The 25,027-nt window shown below is 46.7% G+C and overlaps 3 non-coding genes across 3 annotated transcripts; all 3 read left to right on the top strand.

The window, feature by feature from the left end:
• Positions 1–3,119: 3,119 nt before the first annotated feature.
• On the top strand, positions 3,120–3,191 carry TRNAE-UUC (transfer RNA glutamic acid (anticodon UUC)). Its single transcript has one exon. It is a non-coding gene; the product is annotated as a tRNA-Glu (tRNA).
• A 475-nt stretch (positions 3,192–3,666) lies between these two features.
• TRNAN-GUU (transfer RNA asparagine (anticodon GUU)) lies at positions 3,667–3,740 on the top strand. Its single transcript has one exon. It is a non-coding gene; the product is annotated as a tRNA-Asn (tRNA).
• Positions 3,741–9,840: 6,100 nt separating this feature from the next.
• On the top strand, positions 9,841–9,913 carry TRNAV-AAC (transfer RNA valine (anticodon AAC)). Its single transcript has one exon. It is a non-coding gene; the product is annotated as a tRNA-Val (tRNA).
• Positions 9,914–25,027: the final 15,114 nt, after the last annotated feature.

Here is a 25,027-nt window from a genome sequence, read left to right as displayed (position 1 = left end):
TCCTTCACCTTCTGGTACATTTTAGGCGGGATTTGCCGGTAACGTTCCCTGATCGGTGCAGCATTGCCAGTGGGGATTTTGTGTTCGATGGCGGAGGCACACCCAAAGTCCTCATCATGTCTTGAAGGCCTCCTGAAACTCCCAAAGGGTGTCTTCCAGCAACTTCTGTTGTCCTGGAGTCAGGATCTTGCAGTCCACCCCCATTCGGGCCATGATCACGCGACCGTTCCACTCCGCTGTCGGGGTCCCCCTTTGATGGACCTCTACAGCATAGGTCCTGGCTGATCTCCTATCTGCCCATAGCGTGAAGCTCCTCTGTCGAGGAATATCCCCATCGGACACAAACTTTGGCCAGCAAGGTATTCCCAGGGAAGGTTAACTCACGGCCTTCAATGTTGAGGGAGCGTACAGGCACACATCCATCCTTCACAATAGCGAGGGCCCGGGCTACCAGTGGATGAGTCTGCGTTTCTTCTTGGTAAGCGGGCTCGATCAGGACCTCCAGTCCATTCAGTCGTCATCCAGCCCCAACCAGCAGCATCAATATTCGCTTATTACGAGGCTGGATCTTCACCGGGGTCCTCCGCGGCACCCTCACGTGTCCAAGGGGTTGGCCGGACATGTCGCCCTTTTGCAGACTACAGTTCCTCACCATCTGCTGTAGAACCTGCTGGGTTGGCCGGTGTGTGGTGGCCCGTTGCCAATACCTTGGCCCTTCTTTGGCATAAAGTTGGTGGTCTAGGTCACTCAGCACGTTCATACCTAGTGTCATGTCCATCCCTTTCCGGGACGAATGATCCACCAGCACGACCCCCTTCTTGCCGACGTCTTGCCCACACAGCCGGACCCACATCCAGACTATTCCTTGGACGTCCATCTCTCTGTTATTGGCAGCCATCAGCTTGATGACGCTCCCGTCTTCCGGCTCCATCATATGTCCAAAGTGTCTTTCGAAGAATTCCAGAGGCATAAGGGTGCACTCCGACCCTGTATCAACTAGGCAGCGTACCTTCTGGCCTTCCAACTCGGCTTCCATAATGGGGCTGCTGGCATACAGGTCGTGTTCCTCATGCTTAGGGCTTAGCTTATGGTGTACCGCCGCAGGATGCCCAGATACTGCGGCGGTTGGAAGTTTAACGTCGGCTCGGATTTCATCTGTTCTGGGCACTCTCTGGCTATGTGGCCATACTGTCGACAAGCCCAACAGAGGGGTCCCCTTTTGACGTGCCCCCGCAGCTGAGTTATCCTGAGTGGAATGGTGCGAGGTGCTGAGGTCATTTCCGGAGACCGGGTAGATTCTGCCTTCATCTGGGACACTTCCAGCCAAAGTTCTCTTAATTCTGTCTGCAGGGCCTGGACCACATCCTTTAAGGATTCTGAGTCTTCAGATGCAGACTGACCTCTTGTAGCATGGGTACTACTCACTATTCTCGCCACCACAGGTATGCACTCCTCCTCTCTCTCCACGGCGGCTAATTAGATGCTGTAGAATGTCATGTTGGGCGCCGTCCGGGTCATCTCTTGCAATTTGTCCTGTAAGAACTTGTTGGAGAGCCCCACTATGAACTGGTCTCGTAGTAGCCGGTCCACCTCCCGGAAAGCTCCCATGGCCTCTGGATCTCGCCGCTGTATTTAATTTAGCGTCTCCTGTACGGCTTTGGAGTACTGCATCAAGGTCTCGCCCTCTTGCTACGGTCGGTTGAAGAAGTGACTCCGCAGCTGCACTACTTTAGCACGCCCCCCTTGGGCTCTCTCCAGCAGGGAGAATATTTTCTCTAAGGTGTCTCTCTCAGATTCGGGCCTTACCATCACTGTCCATCTGACGTCACCCTCTAGAGCCCCCAATGCAACCTCTGCCCGCAGCGCGGAAGTCAGGTTACACATTATAACCGCACTTCACACTCTTTCAGTCCAGTCCTGCAATGTCATATTTTTACCGTCAAATTTTGGCAGGTGACTCAACAGCGCCCCCACGGGAATGTACCCTACTGGTACGAGCAGGGCGGGGGCAAGCTGTATCAGCAGTGTTGGGACAACTTGGTCTTGCACTGGCACACCCTGAGCTAGGTCCTGGACCGGTGCCATTGGCGCCGGGGGAAGATCTCCCGCTGCATTCCCGTCCATAACGGTCGCTGTATCCTACCGACTACGCCAAGTTGTAAGCAGTGTACCGGGGTGGGCTCCCCAGGATACAGTGAAGTTGTTCTTTGTTTCTATTATAAAATTTTTCAAACAGGTAATTTTTTTCCTTCACTGATGTGCGTTGATGAGGCAGCACTGATGGTAACTAATAGGCAGCACTGAAGGGCACTGATAGGCAGCACTAATGAGGTGGCATGGATAGGCGGCACTGATAGGCAGCACTAATGAGGTGTTACGGATAGGCGGCACTGATAGGTGGCACTGATGATGGGTACTGATAGACAGCACTGATAGGTGGCACTGACTGGCATCACTGCTGGGCACTGACTGGCGGCATTGCTAGGCATTGACTGGCACAACTGCTGTGCACTGATCAGCACAACCGCTGGGCACTGACTGGTGGCACTGACTGGCAGCACTGCATTGATGGGCACTGGTGGGTGGCACTGCTGGGCACAGGTGAGTGGCACTGCTGGGCACAGGTGGGTGGCACTTGTGGGCGGAACTGGTGGGTGGCACTGCTGGGCACTGATGATCGGTACCGATCCCTGCTCTGACAACTGCCAGTTCTCGGCAGTACTTTCGCGCGAGGAAAGTGCAGCTGAGAACCGGCAATTGCATTTCCCGGTGATCAGTGTGTCATTGGACACGGCTGATCACGTGGTAAAAGGTCGCTGTGATTAGCCTTTTACCACATCACGTGATCAGCTGTGTTCATAGGACACAGCGATCACGGAGATCACCGGGTACGCGCATTAGAGCGCGTTCTAGGAGGACGTCATATGACGCCCTCCCAGAACTGGTCAGCCGCAGTGTATCCGTCATTTGGCTATCTGCAGTTGGCAAGTAGTTAAAAGATTTGCCTATATAATGTGTTCACATGGTTATGACAATAAAATATAATAACAGCATTCCTAGAAGCACATTTGTGTTGTGTTTTACTCTTCACAGCAAAATGCAGAACTTCTTCTACAGCCTCCCATATGGTCTAGCGGTTAGGATTCCTGGTTTTCACCCAGGCGGCCCGGGTTCGACTCCCGGTATGGGAAGTTCACTTTTTTCCCATGACTATTATTTTAGTTATTGTTATTATTTTGAGGATTTATATAGCACCAACAGTTTGTGCAGCGCTATGCAATATAAGGGGGACAGTACAATTACAATAAGTTTCAGTACAGAGGGAATAGGAGTGCCCTGCTCGTGGAGCTTACAATCTAAAGGATTTATTAGTCAATATTTTCCAACTAAGGGTTCCTCAAAAAGCTTTAATAATTCCCAGCATTAGTTATTTTACTGTATTCTTATTTATTTTACCTGTTTATATCTCTGCAAATGCCACATCTAAATAATACATGCCTTAATTCAGAGAAGAATTTATAAAACCCTGCAGTAACTTTTTGCAGTCCAGAGCAGTGAAAAATCTAAGTATTTTAAAATATCTACATCACTTTACAATCCAATACTGCACTGTCCACTGATTTGTATGTATCAGGATGCCACTTCTCTCTCTGTTACATCAGCCAGGTCTCTGTGGCGCAATCGGTTAGCGCGTTCGGCTGTTAACCGAAAGGTTGGTGGTTCGAGCCCACCCAGGGACGCTGAGTTTTTTTTTTCTCCCATATTTATTATTATTACTATACAGTATTTATATAGCGCCAAAGGCTATGCTCAGCGCTGTACATTATAGTGGGGGACAGAACATGAGACAAGACAGTAACAATACACCTAATAGTTTTATGTCTCTGGTTCTGATTCTGTGTCACCCATACATGTTACTGCAAACCTAGTACGAATCACATCTCCTATTACAGTAAAGCAGGCCATAGACGGGGAGAAAAACGGACGTTTTTTTGTTTTTTTTAAAACGAAAAATTGGTCGTTCAATCAGCCGACATTACCACTATTGGTAAAAAAAAGGTTGGCTGATATTCGTCCCGTCTACAGCCCGCAATTATATAGAATATATGCAGAAGAAGAAGAAATAGAATATGCAGAAGAAGAAGAAATAGAATACGAATAAAAAGAAGAAATAGAATACGAATAAACAGAAGAAATAGAATATGCAGAAGAAAAAGTTGCAACATTGTATCTATTTGTATCCATTTTGGATACAGATGTTTCTATTTGGATATAAATAGATACAATGTTTCTATACTTTAACCGCTTACCTACTGGGCACTTCTACCCCCTTCCTGCCCAGGCCAATTTCCAGCTCTCAGCGCTGTCGCATTTTGAATGACAATTACGCGGTCATGCAACATTGTACCCATATTAAATTTTTATCATTTTTTTGTGACAGATAGAGCTTTATTTTGGTGGTATTTAATCACCTCTGGGTTTTTTATTTTTTCTTAAACAAATCAAAAACCACTGAAAATGTAAAAAAAAAAAAAATTTCTTAGTTTTTCTTATAACATTTTGTACATAAGTGATTTTTCTCCTTCACTGATGTGCGCTAATGAGGCTGCACTGATGGGCACTGATAAGATGCACTGATGGACACTGATAGGTGGCACTGATGAGGAGGCACTGGTAGGTGGCACTGATGGGCATTGACAGGCATCACTGATGGGCACTGAAAGGCAGCACTGATATATGGCACTGATAGGTGGCACTGTTAGGTAGCACTGATAGGTGGCACTGTTGCACACTGATAGGCGGCACTGACTGGCACTGATAGGCAGCACTGACTGGCAGCACTGATAGGTGGCACTGATTGGCATTGATAGATGGCACTGACTAGCACTGATGGGTGACAATTAAGGGCAGCTCAGATGGGCACTGATATGTGGCACTGATGGGCACTGTTCACCACTGACAGCTGGCACTGATGGACACTGACAGGTGGCACTTCTGGGGCCACACTGATCATCAGGGTACATGTCCCCTCTGCGGAATGCCGATTACCGGCTCTGCTTTCCGCTCGAGCTGTCAGCGTGACAGCTCGAGAGGAGAGAAATGTCGATAACTGGCATTTCCCTGTTTACATGTGATCAGCTGTGATTGGACACAGCTGATCACATGACCGAGCTGACATCTTCGGCTCTTTCCATGAATAGGTGATCTGCTGTGTCCGAGGGACACAGCGCAATGCCGATCGCCGCGCTGCACGCTCCCTGAGCCGCGCATGCATGGTTAGAATGGGAGGACGTCAAAAGACGGCCTATCAGAATGAGAGAACCACCTTGTGCCCATCATTGGACTATATGGCGGGCGGGAGGTGGTTAATTTGTAGCACCAAGATCTTTCCCCCATGAAGATCTGCCCCCCTTGACGCAACTGCGCATGTGCCAGTTTCAGGCATAAGCAGACGATCAGCGATCTCGCTCTGTCACACTGTTAACCCCTTTTATGCTGGATTCAACTTACACGAGCCACTGAATCACATCCCTCGGATCACTGGCGCTGACGATCCTCCTGCAAGATGTATTCTCGCTCTGTCACACTGTTAACCCCTTTTATGCTGGATTCAACTAACACGAACTGCAAGATGTCTCCAAGCTACGGGGGATTGTGACATGGCGAGTACAATCACATGTGGGGGGATCAGTGACATGGGGGGGCCATAACATGTTGGTGGTGCAGTTACATGTGGGGGCCAGTCACATGGGGGTGGGGATTTGCGTCAAGAGGGGCAGATCTTCACGGGGGACTGAGCTTGCTGCTACGGGGGTGGGGGTTGATCGTGTCAATGGGGGGCAGATTTTCACGGGGGACTGAGCTTTCTGCTACGGATCAGTCCCCTGTGAAGATCTGCCCCCTTGTCATTACCCCCCAGCAATAACAGTCCCTCGTGAAGATCTGCCCCCCTTGTCATCCCCCTCCCCCAAGATCAGTCCCTCGTGAAGATCTGCCCCCCTTGTCCATACCACCCAGCAAGATCAGTCCCTCGTGAAGATCTGCCCCCCTTGTCCATACCACCCAGCAAGATCAGTCCCCCGTGAAGATCTGCCTCCCTTGTCCATACCACCCAGCAAGATCAGTCCGCTGTGAAGATCTGCCCCCCTTGTCATTCCCCCCCTAGATTACCCCGTGAAGATCTGCCCCCTTGTCATTTCCCCGCCAGCAAAATCAGTCCCCCGTAAAGATCTGCCCCCCTCCTCCATACATCCCAGAAAGATCAGTCCCCCGTGAAGATCTGCCCCCCATGTCATTACTCCCCAGCAACATCACTCCGTCGTGAAGATCTGCCCCCCTTGTCATTCCCCCCCCCAGATCAGAACCCCGTGAAGATCTGCCCCCTTGTCATTACCCCCCAGCAATAACAGTCCCCCGTGAAGATCTGCCCCCCTTGTCATCCCCCCTCCCCCAAGATCAGTCCCCCGTGAAGATCTGCCCCCCTTGTCCATACCACCCAGCAAGATCAGTCCCTCGTGAAGATCTGCCCCCCTTGTCCATACCACCCAGCAAGATCAGTCCCCCGTGAAGATCTGCCCCCCTTGTCCATACCACCCAGCAAGATCAGTACCCCGTGAAGATCTGCCCCCTTGTCATTACCCCCCAGCAAGATCAGTCCTCCGTGAAGATCTGCCCCCCTTGTCATTCCCCCCCAGATCAGTACCCCGTGAAGATTTGCCCCCTTGTCATTACCCCCCAGCAAAATCAGTCCCCCGTGAAGATCTGCCCCCCTCCTCCATACATCCCAGAAAGATCAATCCCCCGTGAAGATCTGCCCCCCTTGTCCATACCACCCAGCAAGATCAGTCCCCCGTGAATATCTGCCCCCCTTGTTATCCCCCCCTCCAAGATCAGTCCCCTGTGAAGATCTGCCCCCCTTGTCCATACCACCCACCAAGATCAGTCCCCGTGAAGATCTGCCCCCCTTGTCCATACCACCCACCAAGATCAGTCCCCCGTGAAGATCTGCCCCCCTTGTCATTCCCCCCCCCCCAGATCAGTACGCCATGAAGATCTGAACCCTTGTCATTACTCCCCAGCAAGATCAGTCCCCCGTGAAGATCTGCCCCCTTGTCATCCCCCCCCCCCCCAAGATCAGTCCCCCGTGAAGATCTGCCCCCCTTGTCCATACCACCCAGCAAGATAAGTCCCTCGTGAAGATCTGCCCCCCTTGTCCATACACCCCAGCAAGATCAGTCCCCCGTGAAGATCTGCCCCCCTTGTCCATTCCACCCAGCAACATCAGTCCCCCGTGAAGATCTGCCCCCCTTGTCATTACCCCCCAGCAAGATCAGTCCCCCGTAAAGATCTGCCCCCCTTGTCCATACTACCCAGCCAGATCAGTCCCCCGTGAATATCTGCCCCCCTTGTCCATACCACCCAACAAGATCAGTCCCCTGTGAAGATCTGCCCCCTTGTCATTACTCCCCAGCAAGATCAGTCCCTCATGAAGATCTGCCCCCTTGTCATTACCCACCAGCAAGATCAGTCCGCCGTGAAGATCTGCCACCCTTGTCAATACTACCCAGAAAGATCAGTCCCCAGTGAAGATCTGCCCCCCTTGTCCATACCACCCAGCAAGATCAGTCCCCCGTAAAGATCTGCCCCCCTTGTCCATACTACCCAGCAAGATCAGTCCCCCGTGAATATCTGCCCCCCTTGTCCATACCACCCAACAAGATCAGTCCCCTGTGAAGATCTGCCCCCTTGTCATTACTCCCCAGCAAGATCAGTCCCTCGTGAAGATCTGCCCCCCTTGTCATTACCCCCCAGCAAGATCAGTCCGCCCTGAAGATCTGCCCCCCTTATCATTCTCCCCCCCCCAGATCAGTACCCCGTGAAGATCTGCCCCCTTGTCATTACCCCCTAGCAAGAACAGCCCCTTGTGAAGATCTGCCCCCCTTGTCATCCCCCCCCCCCCAAGATCAGTCCCCCGTGAAGATCTGCCCCCCTTGTCCATACCACCCAGCAAGATCAGTCCGCCGTGAAGATCTGCCCCCCTTGTCATTCCCCCCCCTAGATCAGTACCCCGTGAAGATCTGCCCCCTTGTCATTACCCCCCAGCAAGATCAGTCCTCCGTGAAGACCTGCCACCCTTGTCATGCCCCCCCCAAGATTAGTACCCCGTGAAGATCTGCCCCCCTTGTCCATACCACCCAGCAAGATCAGTCCCCTGTGAAGATCTGCCCCCCTTGACGCAACCCCCCCCCCGTAGCAGCAAGATCAGACCCCCGTGAAGATCTGCCCCCCTTGACGCAACCCACCCGCAGCAGCAAGATCAGACCCCCGTGAAGATCTGCCCCCCTTGACGCAACCCCCCCCGTAGCAGCAAGATCAGACCCCCGTGAAGATCTGCCCCCCTTGACGCAACCCCCCCCCCCCCCGCAGCAGCAAGATCAGACCCCCGTGAAGATCTGCCCCCCTTGACGCAAGCACCCCCCCGTAGCAGAAAGGTCAGTCCCCCGTGAAGATCTGCCCCCCTTGACGCAACCCCCCCCCCCGTAGCAGCAAGCTCAGTCCCCTGTGAAGATCTGCCCCCCTTGACGCAAGCAAACCTCCCCCCCGTAGCAGCAAGCTCAGTCCCCCGTGAAGATCTGCCCCCCTTGACACAACCCCCCCCCGTAGCAGAAAGCCCAGTCCCCCGTGAAAATCTGCCCCCCATTGACGCAAGCACCCCCCCCCCCCGTAGCAGCAAGCTCAGTCCCCCGTGAAGATCTGCCCCCCTTCACACAACCCCCCCCATAGCAGAAAGCTCAGTCCCCTGTGAAAATCTGTCCCCCATTGACGCAAGCAATTCCCCCTCCGTATCAGCAAGCTCAGTCCCCCGTAAAGATCTGCCCCCCCGTAGCAGGAAGCTCAGTCCCCCGTGAAAATCTGCCCCCCATTGACGCAAGCAACCCCCTCCCCCCCGTATCAGCAAGCTCAGTCCCCCGTGAAGATCTGCCCCCCACCCCCGTAGCAGCAAGCTCAGTCCCCCGTGAAAATCTGCCCCCCTTGATGCAAATCCCCACCCCCATGTGACTGGCCCCCAGATGTAACTGCAGCACCAACACGGTATGGCCCCCCATGTCACTGATCCCCCCACATGTGACTGTACTCGCCATGTCACAACCCCCCGCAGCTTGGAGACATCTTGCAGTTGAATCCAGCATAAAAGGGGTTAACAGTGTGACAGAGCGAGAATACATCTTGCGGGAGGATCGTCAGCGCCAGTGATCCGAGGGATGTGATTCAGCGGCTCGTGTAAGTTGAATCCAGCATAAAAGGGGTTAACAGTGTGACAGAGTGAGATTGCCGATCGGCTGCTTATGCCTGAAACTGGCACATGCGCAGTTGCGTCAAGGTGGGCAGATCTTCATGGGGGCCAGATCTTGCTGCTACAAATTAAATGTCAAATATAATATCGGACTGAAATTTTTTTTCTTCTTCATATTTCTTCTTCTTATTCATATTCTATTTTTTTCCTTTTATTCTTTTCCTTCTTCTTTCATGTCACTGCTCATGCGCATTTTTAAATATCGGAAAAAGATCAGCAAATTTGTCCATCATTGCTGCGAAAATCGGCAGAAGGACAAATTTGGCTAATTATTTTCCAGCAGGACCGATAATCTAAAAGGTCAAAAATCACAAAAAACGGCCGACCGATTACCGCACTAATGATCCAAAAATCGGCCGATTTTTTTTTTCAGATGCTCAGTCATTTTTCAGCTCATCTATGGCTCACATAAGAAGGTACATAACATATATAGATGTGCTGTATTTCTCTTACAATCCATTGCTGCACCATGATTACACAGTGAAGTTTCCGTAGTGTAGTGGTTATCACGTTCGCCTAACACGCGAAAGGTCCCCGGTTCGAAACCGGGCGGAAACAACTTTTTAATTTTCTCAATGACATTGTACAAATGGTTTAACCCTTTCCCTAGAATAAACCTATTGTTATTTATCACTGTGGGGAACACCAGTTGTGTTCTAGGTGCTTGCATAGATGGCAAGAAATGACTGAGTGGTCAGATGAGGAAGAAGGAAGGTTGCTCTAATTTTAAAGGATAAGTTCACTTTTTTGGACAAAAATAATAAATGCACATTTTTTACAGGTAAAAAAACGTGCATTTATTTTTTTTTCTACAGGAGCCTGGAAAGCATTGATCAGTAGACCGCTGGTGCCATACAGCTCTCCTGCAGACCTGTCAGAATATCTGCTTGCCATGCGGAATGTATGAGCCGCAGATATTCTGACAGCAAGCTTCAGTGAACTACCAGGGCGCTCCACAGCGTTGTGGTAGTCAGTGGTGTATGTAGGTTTTGTGTGGTCTATGAAACACAAAAATTGTCGGCCCCACTGACACTGACCAACACCACCCACCCTTCCCCCTCCCGCGGAGAGAGCATGGCATTGGCCAACAATACCCCTACCACCCATCTGGGAGAGTCTTCCACTACCCCGCCCCCCCCCCCCGGCCCAGCGATACAGAGAAAGACACCCATCTTCACAGCTCCAGACATCCCCGAGAGTCAGGCTCTACATACACCATCAAGCAGCCTGCAGCCTCTCTCGGATCCCACATTGGTTCCCATGGGGCCCGTGTCCCTTCTTCCATCCCTCTTGTGGTGGGAGGTGCTGCCCCTCCTGAAAAATGCCACCCTAGGCAAGTGCCTTGTTTGCCTTGTGGTAAATATGCCCCCGATGGTAGTTCATTGAAAACTACAAGCCAACAGCCGCTACGACTGCCGGGACTTGTAGGCACTCATTTGTAGAACTCTGTGAATGACGCAGCTGCGTGGACAGAGCCCCACACAGCCGCACTGTTTTCAAGTCCGACAGATAGTATAGGGAGGCTTCTCCACGTATTATCTGTCAGCAGGGGGGTGGGCAGGGCTGCAGCTATGAGAACATGTTACATGTTCCACCCTAAAATTGAGGGGAACATGTAACATGCTTCGGAGGTGAACTTATCCTTTAAATCATAACCTGCATGTGGAGCCCCAGCAACATGATTTAAAGCTGTAGTAAATTCTGCCACTGTTTTTTTTTTTAAATGCCATACCTTGCTAGTATGAACCACATACTAGGCATTGGCAGAGTTATTAAAGTGCAGCCCTGACACCACTGCTGGCACTCCCATTTCCACTTAGTCTACCTTTCAGGCTGGAGGGCTGTGGCCATTTCAATAGCTGGGCCACAATGACATCACTGCAACATGGGACTCATCATCACAGCACGCCGCTGTGCATTTACCCTTGGTTCACACTAGTGTGGTTTTGCAGGACGGGACACGGCACAGCAGCCCATTCATTTGAATGGGCTGCTGTGCCTCGCAAAACGAGGAAAAAGGTCCCTGCACCCTTCCAGAAATCACAGTCTGCTCTGGAAAGCGCACTACAGTGTGCGGGTGTTGCTGCTGCGGGACGACGTGCGGGCCCCATAGCGGTTTCACCTACGCTACTGAACTGGGTAGACTCAGTGAGGCCTGAATATGGAAGATCAATACACACGCATAATGACATCAGCTAGAGCCAATGTGAATATCTCCTGAATGGTACAAGTTTGGGAAATATTCACGGTATCTACAAGTCATGTGTATAAGCTTACCCGAAGGCAGTGGTGTCCCGAGGCAGGTGTGGAGGGCGCGCGTGACACGGGGTGACACCTACCGCACCGGGTGACACCGGACCCACTCCACGGAAAGGTAAGTTGTAAAGCAAGCCAACGATCCCCGTAGGATGGAACGGATCCATCCTGCGGGAATCGTCAGCTTTCTTTACAACTTACCTGTCCGTGGAGCGGGGCCGGTGTCACCCCGTATAGGTTGCATGTCGACGATCCCCGCAGGATGGATCAGATCTGTGGATGCTCAATCCGCAGATCCAAACCATCCTGCAGGGATCGTCCGCATGCAACCTATACGGGGTGACACCGGACCCGCTCCATGAAAAGGTAAATTGTAAAAAAAAAAGCCAACGATTCCCGCAGCATGGATCGGATCTGCAAATTGGGGAGCATAATAGATCAGAGTCCAATCCATTATGCTCAATCCGTAGATCCGATCCTTTCTGCAAGGATCGTCGGAGGGAGTGTCACCAAATGTTATTGCACCGGGTGACACCAACCCTAGGGATGCCCCTGCCTGAAGGTACAAATTGTAAATCAAAGTTTACTACCTGCTTTAGCCCTCTCAGTACCGGACAGCCTGGATTTGTTTTAGGGCTCTTGAACACAGGCCATCTGAGCCAGTTCAGCGATATCTGAAGCCACATTTCCTTTGCTCAGGCAGTGCAGGTGCATTGTACAGCTTGTCATTGACATGAATGGATATCCGCCACTGTACTTGTTTATATGGCAGCGCTACCAGAAAGTACGACATATGAGCGTTTGCAAAAAAAAAATCTCTGTGTATACAGTAACACAGGAGTACAGCAACACAGCCATTCCTGGTAATGACAGGCTGTATGCTGTACCTGGACTGCCTGGATGTAATAAATACAGCTGCAGATACACAGAAAGGATTCGGCCAACCTGTGTGCAAGAGGTTTAAAGGTGAAGCTTAGGTACAGCAATTTTTACATACAGTGCCTTGAAAAAGTATTCATACCCCTTGAAATTTTCCACATTTTGTCATGTTATAACCAAAAACAAACGTATTTTATTGGGATTTTATGTGAGACTAACACAAAGTGGCAGATAATTGAGTTCAAGACATTCCAAGGAAGGCGGGACCAGCTAACACTTTTAAAGATCCATTTTTTCCCTATGTCTCATATCTTGGAATATGACTTACATAAAAACCAGACATATCGTCAGATTGGTTAAGAGAAGATGAACAATTTGATGGGTCACTCGCCTTGTCTCGAATACATAGGAAAGCCGAAAAATAGATCTCGTGAACCGTTCAGTGTATAATTTCATAATTAATATCTAATCAATCCTCAGACGTGTCTGCATAATAATCTACCCGCGGGTGGAGTGTCACTTATGTATATGGAAAGTTATGAGCCAAAGTATGAACTAGAAGAGATTTTGGCTCTAGTTTAGGTCTACGCCCAGACGATCCCTCTCTACACGGGGTATTGGTCCTTGACTTCAGAGACACCCCCTGCTGGGGAACTACAAATTGGGCTGTCAGGCCTAAGAGAAAAAAGTTGAAGACGTCTCCCATTTTAACATCAGTACCACCTGGGATCGCTCTGAAACTTGGATCTGCTAACCCAGGACTTTGGCAAGTACCTTAACCCTTTTACCTTTCTCTGATATCTCTTTGCTGTACTGTTGGTCTCTGTATATTTATATATATATATCTTAGTTACATCTTTTTCTGTAAATATTTTTATTGCACCCATTTGACCTTTTAGTAATAAATCTTTCCTTCTAAAAGTGTTGAACTGTTTCTATAGCGCTTTATTGCAATTTACGAATTCCTGCCTCTAAAGAGAACGCTACTGTGCTTGTTTGACCCTCTGTATGACTGTGTTATACAGACGATTACCTCAACCATTGTAGTGTTATAACTGATATCACTGAGTTTCCTCTTTCTCTGTATAAAAAGGAGGTGGTGGCAGTGTGAAGGGTTAATTGCGTAATTAGCCTGACCCAGTGACAGTTGCTCAGGCTGCCGGTACATAGATTGTAGTCCAAGTAGCTGGAAAATCGTTGTGCAGGGTGCAGCTGGGTGTTGCATTGTTACGCACGTGACATCGCGGTTTTAGATCGGCTAGTCCTTCGGTCACGAGTTTGGTGAGAAGGTCTGGGGTCTGATGCCACGATCGTGACATACACAACAATCATTAAGTTGTTAGGATGTACAAAATCCTCACTGTGAAAAGAAGATGTAAAAAACATTGCTCCACATATAGTTATTGACTCCATTATTTCCTAAGCATACTGAACATTGGAAGTTTACTGTATGTCATGTGACATATCTTAATGATAAAGTAATCAATGCAAAAGAATGCTTTCCATCAATGTCCATATTATAAAAATGGTTTTCCTGTATTCTGGCAACCAGAAGTTTCAGTAACAGAATATTAACCCCTTGATGCCGACTGTACGCAAATATGCGGCCGACTGTACGCAAATATGCGGCCTCTTGGCAGCTAGGCCGTGAGGGCGAGCGGCCACATATTGATGTACCATTTGAAAACACATATGTGCTGAGAGCGCACACCCTGAACATTCCCAGCACATATGTCAGTGTCTCACAGAAAGGTCCCGATCTCCCCTTGCGATCGAGACCTTTTCCGTTCATGTGACTGTTGTGACAGCAAATCATGGTGGTCACATGACTCTAAAACCCCACCCACCTCCCAGGGTCTGAAACCACTTAAAGGGCCAGGAGGCGCCGGCGTGAAGAGGTTAATGCATATCTACTATACCAACCCATATCCCACATTATTATTATACAGTATTTATAAAGCGCCAATAGTTCGCTCAGAGTTGTACATTACAAAGGGGGACAGAACATGTGACAGAACAATACCAATACAATGCAAAACATGAGGGGATCGAGGGCCCTGCTCTTTCGAGCTTACAATCTAGGAATGAAAGCGTTCTACTGAAATGGTTTGGTGTTGAACTAAGTGCAAATCAGAGTCTATCCACATTGCAAGGCCTGTTAATTACATATCTTCTCTGCCTACATGTGAAATTATGACCACCCTGGCCAGTGTGATAAGCTTTTCTCAGTGCCAAACCAATGTAAGCATCCAGCATTTCTGTGTATGAGACACTACAAAGCATGGATGGGGAAAAAAAAGGGGATTTGTAGTTTTATGTTTTAAACTAGTAAACAACTTGCTATAATGGCGAGTTTCCCCAGCAGCCTCTTCTATTATAAATTCAAAGGTCTGCCAGCTGCCATTTGCTAGGCTCTCTCAGTATGGCAACAAGGGAAAACAGCAGGGATTAAGCTCAATGCCTAAAGCTTTACCACAGCCCAAGGCACTCTGGGGGGAGGGGAGGGGGGCAGGGGTTGCCTTCAAAGCAATTACAACACTTTTCTGGTGCATTGTCCCTTTATATTGTCCTGCACATAATTCAGAAAAGGTTTGTGACATTGGGAGATCAGGCATGTGGCAGGATCAGGTATTTATTTCCACCACTTTAAGAACTTGTCACAATGACTGCGACAAAGTCAAAGAATTACTTCCAGTTCACAGATATGCAAACTGGCAGCAATTAATACAAACTCAGAGCTGGCCTACAGAGAAATGCCAATGTTTATTGTGCGCCATTCTGTGCGGTGAATCGGTCATGATTCCTATACAGAGTTCCCTGGTTGCTATGAAGCCAGCAAACCACCAGGGTCACAACAACCAGTCGGTGACCAATCAGCAACCCCTCATTTGACTGCCTGGCAGGAAAATCTCCCCACATGGTAATGGCCAAATTTGGATAATGATGTCAGCCAGCCTATTTGCTTACTTTCAGCTGCCAGCCAGAAAATTTGGGTGAATCTAAATCTCCAGATGTTGATGCAGAAACCAACTCAACACTTGGGAGTATCTGGACTTGATCCTGGATTCGGCCTTGTTGAAGGTCTTCCTTCCTCAGACATTTCTTTGGATACTGGCTTACAGAAGCTGAGCCAACTGCTCTTAACTGGAAATCATCCAGATTTCCCATTACGGGGGATGCCCTGAAGGTAAAGCCAGCTAAGGACAGGGGCTAGCACCTTGGTGCACATTCCCAAGTGAACGATAGTCTTTTGCCACCTGGAATCTACAGGTCTTTAGTTCAGGCAGCCTGTTCAAATCAAAACAGGTGGCTGGCTGCACAGACATCCACATGCATCCCAGAGTGATCCCAGGAGTGGTGTGGAGGTCCATGCAGCCGGTTGCCTGTCATTGAAAAATCAACATGCTGCCTGCATGCTGCTGCACAAAACACCTCTTCAATCCCAGGCGTCTGAGGACAGCCTTTTGCAAAGCTGTATGGATCAGTACACCTGTGTAAGTAAAAACGTAGACATGCAAATAGGCATCATTGATGTCCACAGTTGCAAAAAGTCCCCCTGATAAAGGGAAGCAATGACCTGACACTTTTGTATCTTGGGCATGGTGAACAGGTTTGGATAGAAACCCCAGAAACTTTAGCTTTCCAAACCAAAGCAAGATCCTCTGCAGGAAGAGGTGCTCTAGAGAAGGCTGGAGGTCCACCAAACTTTACAGGGATATACAGTCATGGCCGAAATTGTTGGCACCCTTGATATTTTTCCTGAAAATCAAGTATTTCACACAAAAAAGGTATTGCATTAACACATGTTTTGCTATACACATGTTTATTCCCTTTGTATGTATTGGAACAAATATAAAACAGAGGCAGAAAAGCAAATATGACATAATGTCACACAAAACCCCAAAAATGGGCTGGACAAAAGTATTGGCACCCTTAACTTAATATTTGGTTGCACACCCTTTGGAAAACATAACTGAAATCAGTCGCTTCCTATAACCATCAATAAGCTTCTGACACCTCTCACCCGGAATTTTGGACCACTCTTCCTTTGCAAACAGCTCCAGGTCTCTCTTATTGGAAGGACACCTTTTCCCAACAGCAATTTTAAGATCTCTCCACAGGTGTTCAATGGGATTTAGATCTGGGCTCATTGCTGGCCACTTCAGAACTCTCCAGCGCTTCTTTGCCATCCATTTCTGAGTGCTTTTTGACGTATGTTTGGGGTCATTGTCCTGCTGGAAGACCCAGGATCTTGGACGCAAACCCAGCTTTCTGACACTGGGCCCTACAGTGCGACCCAAAATCCTTTGGTAATCCTCAGATTTCATGATGCCTTGCACACAGTCAAGGCACCCAGTGCCAGAGGCAGCAAAACAACCCCAAAACATCATTGAACCTCCACCATATTTTACCGTAGGTACTGTGTTTTGTTCTTTGTAGGCCTCATTCCGTTTTCGGTAAACAGTAGAATGATGTGCTTTACCGAAAAGCTCTATCTTGGTCTCATCTGTCCACAAGACGTTTTCCCAGAAGGCTTTTGGCTTACTCAAGTACATTTTGGCAAACTGTAGTCTTGCTTTTTTATGTCTCTGTGTCAGCAGTGGGGTCCTCCTGGGTCTCCTGCCATAGCGTTTCATTTCATTTAAATGTCGACGGATAGTTCGCGCTGACACTGATGCTCCCTGAGCCTGCAGGACAGCTTGAATGTCTTTGGAACATGTTTGGGGCTGCTTATCCACCATCCGGACTATTCTGCGTTGCAATCTTTCATCAATTTTCCTCATCCGTCCACGACCAGGGAGATTAGCTACAGTGCCATGGGTTGCAAACTTCTTGATAATGTTGCGCACTGTGGACAAAGGCAAATCTAGTTCTCTGGAGATGGACTTGTAACCTTGAGATTGTTGATATTTTGCCACAATTTTGGTTCTCAGGTCCTCAGACAGTTCTCGTCTCCTCTTTCTGTTGTCCATGCTTAGTGTGGCACAGACAGACACACAATGCAAAGGTTAAGTGAACGTCTCTCCTTTTTATCTGCTTTCAGGTGTGATTTCTATATTGCCCACACCTGTTACTTGCCCCAGGTGAGTTTACAGGAGCATCACATGCTTGTAACATTCTTATTTATCCGCAGTTGTGAAAGGGTGCCAATACTTTTGTCCAGCCCATTTTTGGAGGTTTGTGTGACATTATGTCGAATTTGCTTTCTTTCCTCCCTTTTTTTGTTTTGTCCCAATACACACAAAGGGAATAAACATGTGTATAGCAAAACATGTGTTAATGCAATACGTTTCGTGAGAAATACATGATTTCCTGGAGAAATATCAAGGGTGCCAACAATTTCGGCCATGACTGTATGTAAAGTTTAATAACTGTTTAAAAGGTCCCCCCCTGAACAGGGCATGCAGCCACAATCTGAGGTTAGAATAAAGGCTTGATCTTAGATGAAGGCTCCATGTACACGGTGCGTTTGGAGAACTCTTCTGAACACTGGAAATTAACAGCAGGAAAGCACAAGCTAAAAAAAAAGGCCAATTTTTCCGCGTTTGCATACCGCGATTATGAGTGTTTGCATTCAGAAGCATTTTTTAAGATAAGCATAGAAGAACCTCCCAAGTGCCCAGAATGCACTGGAAAATGGTAAATTATTAACAATTTCAGACTGAGAGAAATAGAGAAGCAGAGAGAGCAGTATTTGTCGAGATTAGCGGTCTTTTTTTTTCTCTTGTGGTGTTTGGATGTGTTCCAGTTCATTTCTGTGCGGATATTCTTGCAGCAGTGTCTAACATATTTTCTTTCATGCAAAACCTCAAAGTATGGTGTACCAGGTCCATTTGAGTACCGGGAAACCGCTTTGCATGCATTTTTCATGATGAAAAAAGGCTCTGACCAGCATCTGGAAATGGAAGAGTTAAAACATTTTTCAAACGCTTAGAAACGCTGATAAAATATACTCCTGAACACAAGTTTGGTGCGTTCAAAAAAACGACTGTAAACTCAACTGCCTGTAAACAACGATGTGTACATGGACACATAGGAAACAGAGAGAGTTCAGGGGCTGCTGGAAAAAAACACAGAAAAGCTCCTGAAGGAGAGTTTATCAGCTGCAGTGTACATGAGCCTTAGGGTTCTTTATTGTTAATAAAAAAAAGTGGAACTTCCTCCCTCTGGAGAATGAGAATGTAGACTACCTCAAAAAACTTTTAGACCTTTTTTAACCTTATAAAATATGTAATTAAGTACAGCACCTCCTGTCTAGAGTTTGCATGTTCTCCCTATGCCTGCGTGGGTTTCCTCCGGGTACTCCGGTTTCCTCCTACACTCCAAAAACATGCTGGTAGGTTAATTGGCTTCTGTCTCAATTGGCCCGTGTATGTATAAATGTAAGTTAAGGACCTTAGATTGTACGCCCCTTGAGGGTTAGGGACTGATGTGAATGTACAATATATATATGTAAAGCACTGCAGAAATTGACAGCGCTATATAAGTACCTGAAATAAATAAGTAACATGGAGTTTGGTGGAAGTAGCTACAGACATTCCAGCTTGTAGCCTTTGAATGCCACATTCTGGATCCAAATGTTAATGCCCTTACAACCATGTGGTCCTGAGTTTTGGACATGTTCCCCTGGTCTTACAGCAGAATTGACTTTAACCTCCCTAGTGGTCTGATTATGTCAATATTTCTGTGCTCAAACGGTACATTTTTTTACATGGAAATACAAATATATGTCGTTTTTTATTGTAGGCCTGTAATTTTTAGGAATAACTCACTGAAATCTGTCCGAACAAGAGTCTAGTAAACATCCCGGGTATGATAAAATTTGAAACACAAAATCATAAATTATAATTTAAGAAATAATCATAAAAAATAATATAATAATAAATTTAATTCAATAATATAATCAAACCAAAAACACTGAAATTTGAAATATAGCGCCAAGTTCGCACATCACTGAGCAAAGTCGCAAAATCATTTTCAGTGTCTGATGACGAAAAAGGGTCCAAAGCTTTATTTGGCTATCACAGCCATTGCATTTATGATGTGCCCACTTAAGGGCTAGTTCCCACCAGATGCAGTCCAGTGCATTTTTTTTCTGCATCAAAAATGAATGCAAAGTGTTTTCCATGTATTCCAATGGCCCTAGTTCACACCAGTGCAGTCAGTTCCAGGTGCAGAAAAAAAAAAAAAGTAGAACATGCTGCATTTTTTCTGCATAGCTGTACTAGGACAGGGCAAACTGCATCAAAACTGCACCAGAATGGAGTGTGGTGTAAGGAAAAATGTATCCAGAATGTATCCACAGTGTGTTTTAGTGGTGTGAACTGGCCGTAAAAGCTTTGAGCCTATTCTGGAGATCCTCTGTGTGCTGGTAACATACTTTTTACTAACAGCAGGTAAAGTAAGTATTCAACACGTCAGCAATTTTCTCAGTAAATATATTTCTAAAGGTGCGATTAACATGAAATTTTCACCACGTCGGTAAGAACCAATGCATTCCATACATACAAAGGAACCAAAACAAATAAGTTCAGAAATTAAGTTGTGTGTAATAAAATGGAATGCTACAGGGGAAAAAGTATTAAACACGCTAACTGAAAGTTATTTAATACTTCGTACAAAATCCTCTGTTAGTAATGACCGCTTCAAGACGCCTCCTGTATGGAGAAACTATGCCTGCATTGCTCAGGTGTGATTTTGGCCCATTCTTCTACACAGTCTTCAAATCTTGAAGGTTCCGTAGTCCTCTTCTATGAACTCTGATCTTTAGTTCTTCCCATAGATTTTCTATTGGATTCACATCAGGTGATTGGCTGGGCCATTCTAGCAGCTTTATTTTCTTTCTTTGAAACCAATTGAGAGTTGCTTTGTGTTTGGGATCATTGTCTTGCTGAAATGTCTACCCTTGTTTCATCTTCATCATCCTGGTAAATGGCAGCAGATTTCTATCACAAATATATTGACAGTAAAAAAGTTCTGGTCCGAGCATGTAGGCCCTTTACAAAATAATCTAGAGTGGGTGACTGGGGACAAAGAGAAGGCAAATGTATTAAATACCTTCTTCAGCTCTGTGTATACAAAGGAGCATTGTGGAACTCTTGTACATAATGGGCATGGTATTGACACAGCTCCAGATGATCCACACTGGCCTACAATTATGATCCAAAAATACTTAGAATAAAGGTGAATAAAGCACCTGGACCAGATGGCATACACCCATGGGTCATTAAAGAATTGAGCTCTGTCATTTCAAAGCCATTATTTCTAATTTTTAGGGACTCTTTAATGACTGGCATAGTACCACTGGATTGGTTAAGGCCAATGTGGTGCGAATATTTAACTACTTGCCTACAGGGCACTTATACCCCCTTCCTGCCAAGGCCAATTTTCAGCTTTCAGCGCTGTTACACTTTGAATGACAATTGTGCAGTCATGCAACACTGTACCCATATGAAATTTTTATCATTTTTTCGAGACAGATAGAGCTTTCTTTTGGTGGTATTTAATCACCTCTGGGTTTTTTATTTTTTGCTAAACTAAAAAAACCTTAAAATTTCAAAAAAAAAGTTCTTAGTTTTTGTTCTAAAATTTAGTAAATAAGTGATTTTGCTCCTTCACTGATGTGCGCTGAGGCTGCAGTGATGGGCACTGATAGGTGGCACTGATGAGGAGGCACTGGTAGGTGGCACTGACAGGCATTACTGACACACACTGATTGGCAGCACTGCTAGGTGGCACTGAAAGGCAGCTCAGATGGTCATTGATATGTGGCATTGATGTGCACTGGTAGGCACTGATATGTGGTATTGAGCACTCACAGGTGGCACTGCTGGTGCTACACTGATCATCAGTGCCCTCATGATCAGTGTAGATGTCCCCTCCGAGGAATGACTATTACCGGCTCTCCTCACGAGCTGTCACGCTGACAGCTCGTGAGGAGAGAAATGCCGATAACCGGCATTTCCTTATTTACATGCGATCAGTTGTGATTGGACACAGCTGATCACATGACCGAGCCAATTTCTTCGGTTCTTTCCGTTGATCGATGATCCACTGTGTCCAAGGGACACAGTGCACCACCGATCGCCACGCTGCGCGCCCCCGGAGCTGCATACACGCAGTTAAGAGTGGGAGGATGTTATATGACGTCCTCCCAGAATGAGAGAACCGCCTTGCACCCATCATTTCCTTATATGGTGGACGGGAGGCGGTTAAAAAGGAATCAAAATATTTACCAAGTAATTATAGACCTGTTAGTTTAACTTCTATAGTTGGGAAGATACTGGAGAGTTTAATAAAAGACCACATAGATGAGTTCTTGCTGGAAAAAAATATTTTAAGCAACAGACAGCATGGATTCATGACAGACAGAAGTTGTCAAACAAATTTGATTTCTTTTTATGAGGAGGTAAGCAAAACCTTGGACAGAGGGGTGGTGGTGGACGTGGTATACTCAGATTTTGCAAAAGCGTTTGACACAGTTCCCCACACACGGCTAATGTGTAAGGTAAAGTCTACAGGCTTGGAAAAATCCATATGTAAATGGATAGAAAACTGGCTAAAAGATTGTATCAGAGTAGTGGTTAATGATTCATACTCTGAATGGTCTAGGGTTGTCAGTGGTGTACCCCAAGGTTCAGTGTTGGGACCCTTTCTTTTTAATATATTTATAAACGATATAGGGTCTGGGATTAAAAATCCCATTTCAGTCTTTGCAGATGACACCAAGCTGTGCAGTGGAATAATGTCCTTACAGGATGTCTCCAACATACAAGCCGACCTCAATGCACTGTTTAATTGGGCAACTATGTGGCAAATGAGGTTTAATGTTGATAAATGTAAGGTTATGCACTTGGGGGCTAAAAATATCCATGCATCATACATACTAGGGGGGTACAACTGGGGGAATCAATGGTGGAGAAGGATCTAGGGGTTCTGGTAGATCACAAGCTTAATAATGGCATGCAATGCCAAGCTGCGGTTTCTAAAGCAAGCAAAATCCTCTCAAATTAAAAGAGATATAGACTCCAGAGAGAGATATCATACTACCCCTGTACAAATCACTAGTAACACCTCATCTGGAATATGCAGTTCAGTTTTGGGCACCAATTCACAAAAAGAACATTTGGGAACTTGAAAAAGTACAGCGAAGGACAACTAAACTGATAAGAGGCATGGAGGAGCTCAGCTATGAGGAAAGATTAGAGGAACTGAATGTATTCTCTCTTGAGAAGATTAAGGGGGGATATGATCAATATGTATAAATACATCAGTGGTTCATATAGTGAACTCTATGTAGATCTATTCACCCTGAGGCCATCACATAGGACAAGGGGGCACTCTTTACATCTGGAGGAAAATTAATCTCCAAAACATGGAAAGGTTTCTTCACGGTGAGAGCTGTGAAAATGTGGAATAGACGTCCTCATTTTTCCATTCATCCTTCCTTCAATGATGTTTGCCAGTATCGTATGCAGAAAACCAGCCCCACACCATAATGTTCCCACCTACCAAATTTTACTGTTAGTATGGGGTTTTTGGGGTGATGTGCAGTGCCATTTGACCTACAAACACGGTGTGTATTATGGCCTCCAAAAAGTTCAATTTTGGTCTCATCTGACCAGACTATAGTCTCCCACTTTTCACAGGCCTGTCTAAATGTTGTGCAGCAAACTTTAAGCAAGCTTCAACATGCTTTTTCTTCAGCGATGGAGTCTTGCGTGGTGACCATGCATACAGGCCATGGGGGTTGAGTGCATTACTTATTGTTTTCTTTGAAACAAATGCACCTGCTAATTCCAGGTTTTTCTGAAGCCACAAGTGGTCCTTGGCTTTTGGACAACTCTTCTGATAATTCTTTTCACTCCTGTCAGAAATCTTGTGAGGAGCCAAATGCGATATCTCCTGCGTTCCGGGACCCAGACCGGTGGTGAGTAGATGAAATCAAACTCCAAAAAAGGAACCACCGGAATAGACAAGGTCGTGCAGCTCCACACCAAGGCTGGGGAAGCCCTAACAGAACTGTGAAGTAGAACAAAAAGAAGTGCACCAACCTTGCGCATTACCTCAGTAACCAAAATTTATTTAGTAAAAGAATGGTACTCACAAACAGCGAATAAAAACAGGCATGCAAGTCCTCAAAGGGACTTTAAAGGCAAGATGACAGTGCGAATCCCATCATGGAGGTAGCCACTCAGTACATCTGACGCGTTTCGAAGGACATGCCTTCTTCCTCAGAGCTGATTGGACTGAGAGTGTATGTTCCCATTTAAGCCTCCAGACTGAAATAAGGCCCTACCCAATGGGTTGGGCTGTCCTGGGCAGGGAGGAGGGGCTCGGGTGTCAACAAAGTGCAATAACTAGTCATCAAGGATTACATAGAACCATATAAATAGTAGACGTAAAAGATAAGATAGAAATACAATGTATATACAAATGTGGAATCAAATAATGCTAAATAATTCATTAATAGATACAGCTTGTAAATACATGAATAGGAGTTAAGAAGTTTAAAAAATTAATCAATTAATTAAAACGTATTATTATCATCATTGCATTGACGGTCAAAATGCATAAAATATATATAGAAAAATAGAGGAACTCACACAATTAAATGAACCATACATGGCCAATGATTTCAAGATTGTTCACACAAGGTGGGCAATTCAGCCAAAGTGTTTTGCTTAAAATGGTAGGATTAATGGTGACAGTTTAGGGAAAAAGCAATGTTCCTATATAAAAGTATATAACTAAAAAAGGAGGGGGGGGGGGGTTTTGTATGGACGTACATTCATTTTATCCAGCAAGGGGATGACTCTTATGGATGGTAAGGAGGAGATGGTATATTCTGAATGAATCCGTATTACCTGTGTTATTGATAGTGTGTGTTGGCTGTTCGGCAGCAGAGGGAGATCTTGCATACATGATGTGGCTGCATATGGGATCTGCCTGTGGAACGCACGCCGCTGTGAGGAGCACCTGGTTGTGGCTGGTTTATGGTGAAATGATGTTCTTCCTACTTCCAGGTTAAGGCCCGAACAATGCTCACTGGAAAATTCAGACGTTTATAAATACTTCTGTAACCAATGCCATCAGTATGTTTTGCAACAATAAGGTTGCAAAGGTATTGAGAGAGCTCATTGCTTTTACCCATTATGAGATATTTCTTGTGTGACACCTTTTTATAGGCCAGCAGTAGAGACTGAACCAGCTGATATTAGTTTACACCAGTGGTTCTCAACCTTTCTAATGCTGCGACCCCTTAATACAGTTCCTCATGTTGTGGTGACCCCCAACCATAAAATTATTTTCGTTGCTACTTCATAACTGTAATTTTGCAGTGGGAGGAATAGTGCCCCATCGCTGGTGTCGGTGGGAGGAATAGTGCCCCATCGCTGGTGTCGGTGGGGGGAGTAGTGCCCCATCGCTGGTGTCGGTGGGGGGAGATAGTGCCCCATCGCTGGTGTCGGTGGGAGGAAATAGTGCCCCATCGTTGGTGTCGGTGGGGGGAAATAGTGTCCCATCGTTGGCGTCGGT

This window comes from Staurois parvus, unplaced genomic scaffold (assembly GCF_062004578.1).
Source record: "Staurois parvus isolate SC_StPar_1 unplaced genomic scaffold, SC_StPar_1.0 ptg000891l, whole genome shotgun sequence".
In the NCBI taxonomy this organism is placed as follows: Eukaryota; Metazoa; Chordata; class Amphibia; order Anura; family Ranidae; genus Staurois; species Staurois parvus.
The sequence above is the reverse complement of the archived record's forward strand: the minus strand, read 5'-3'. Positions and strand labels throughout refer to the sequence as shown.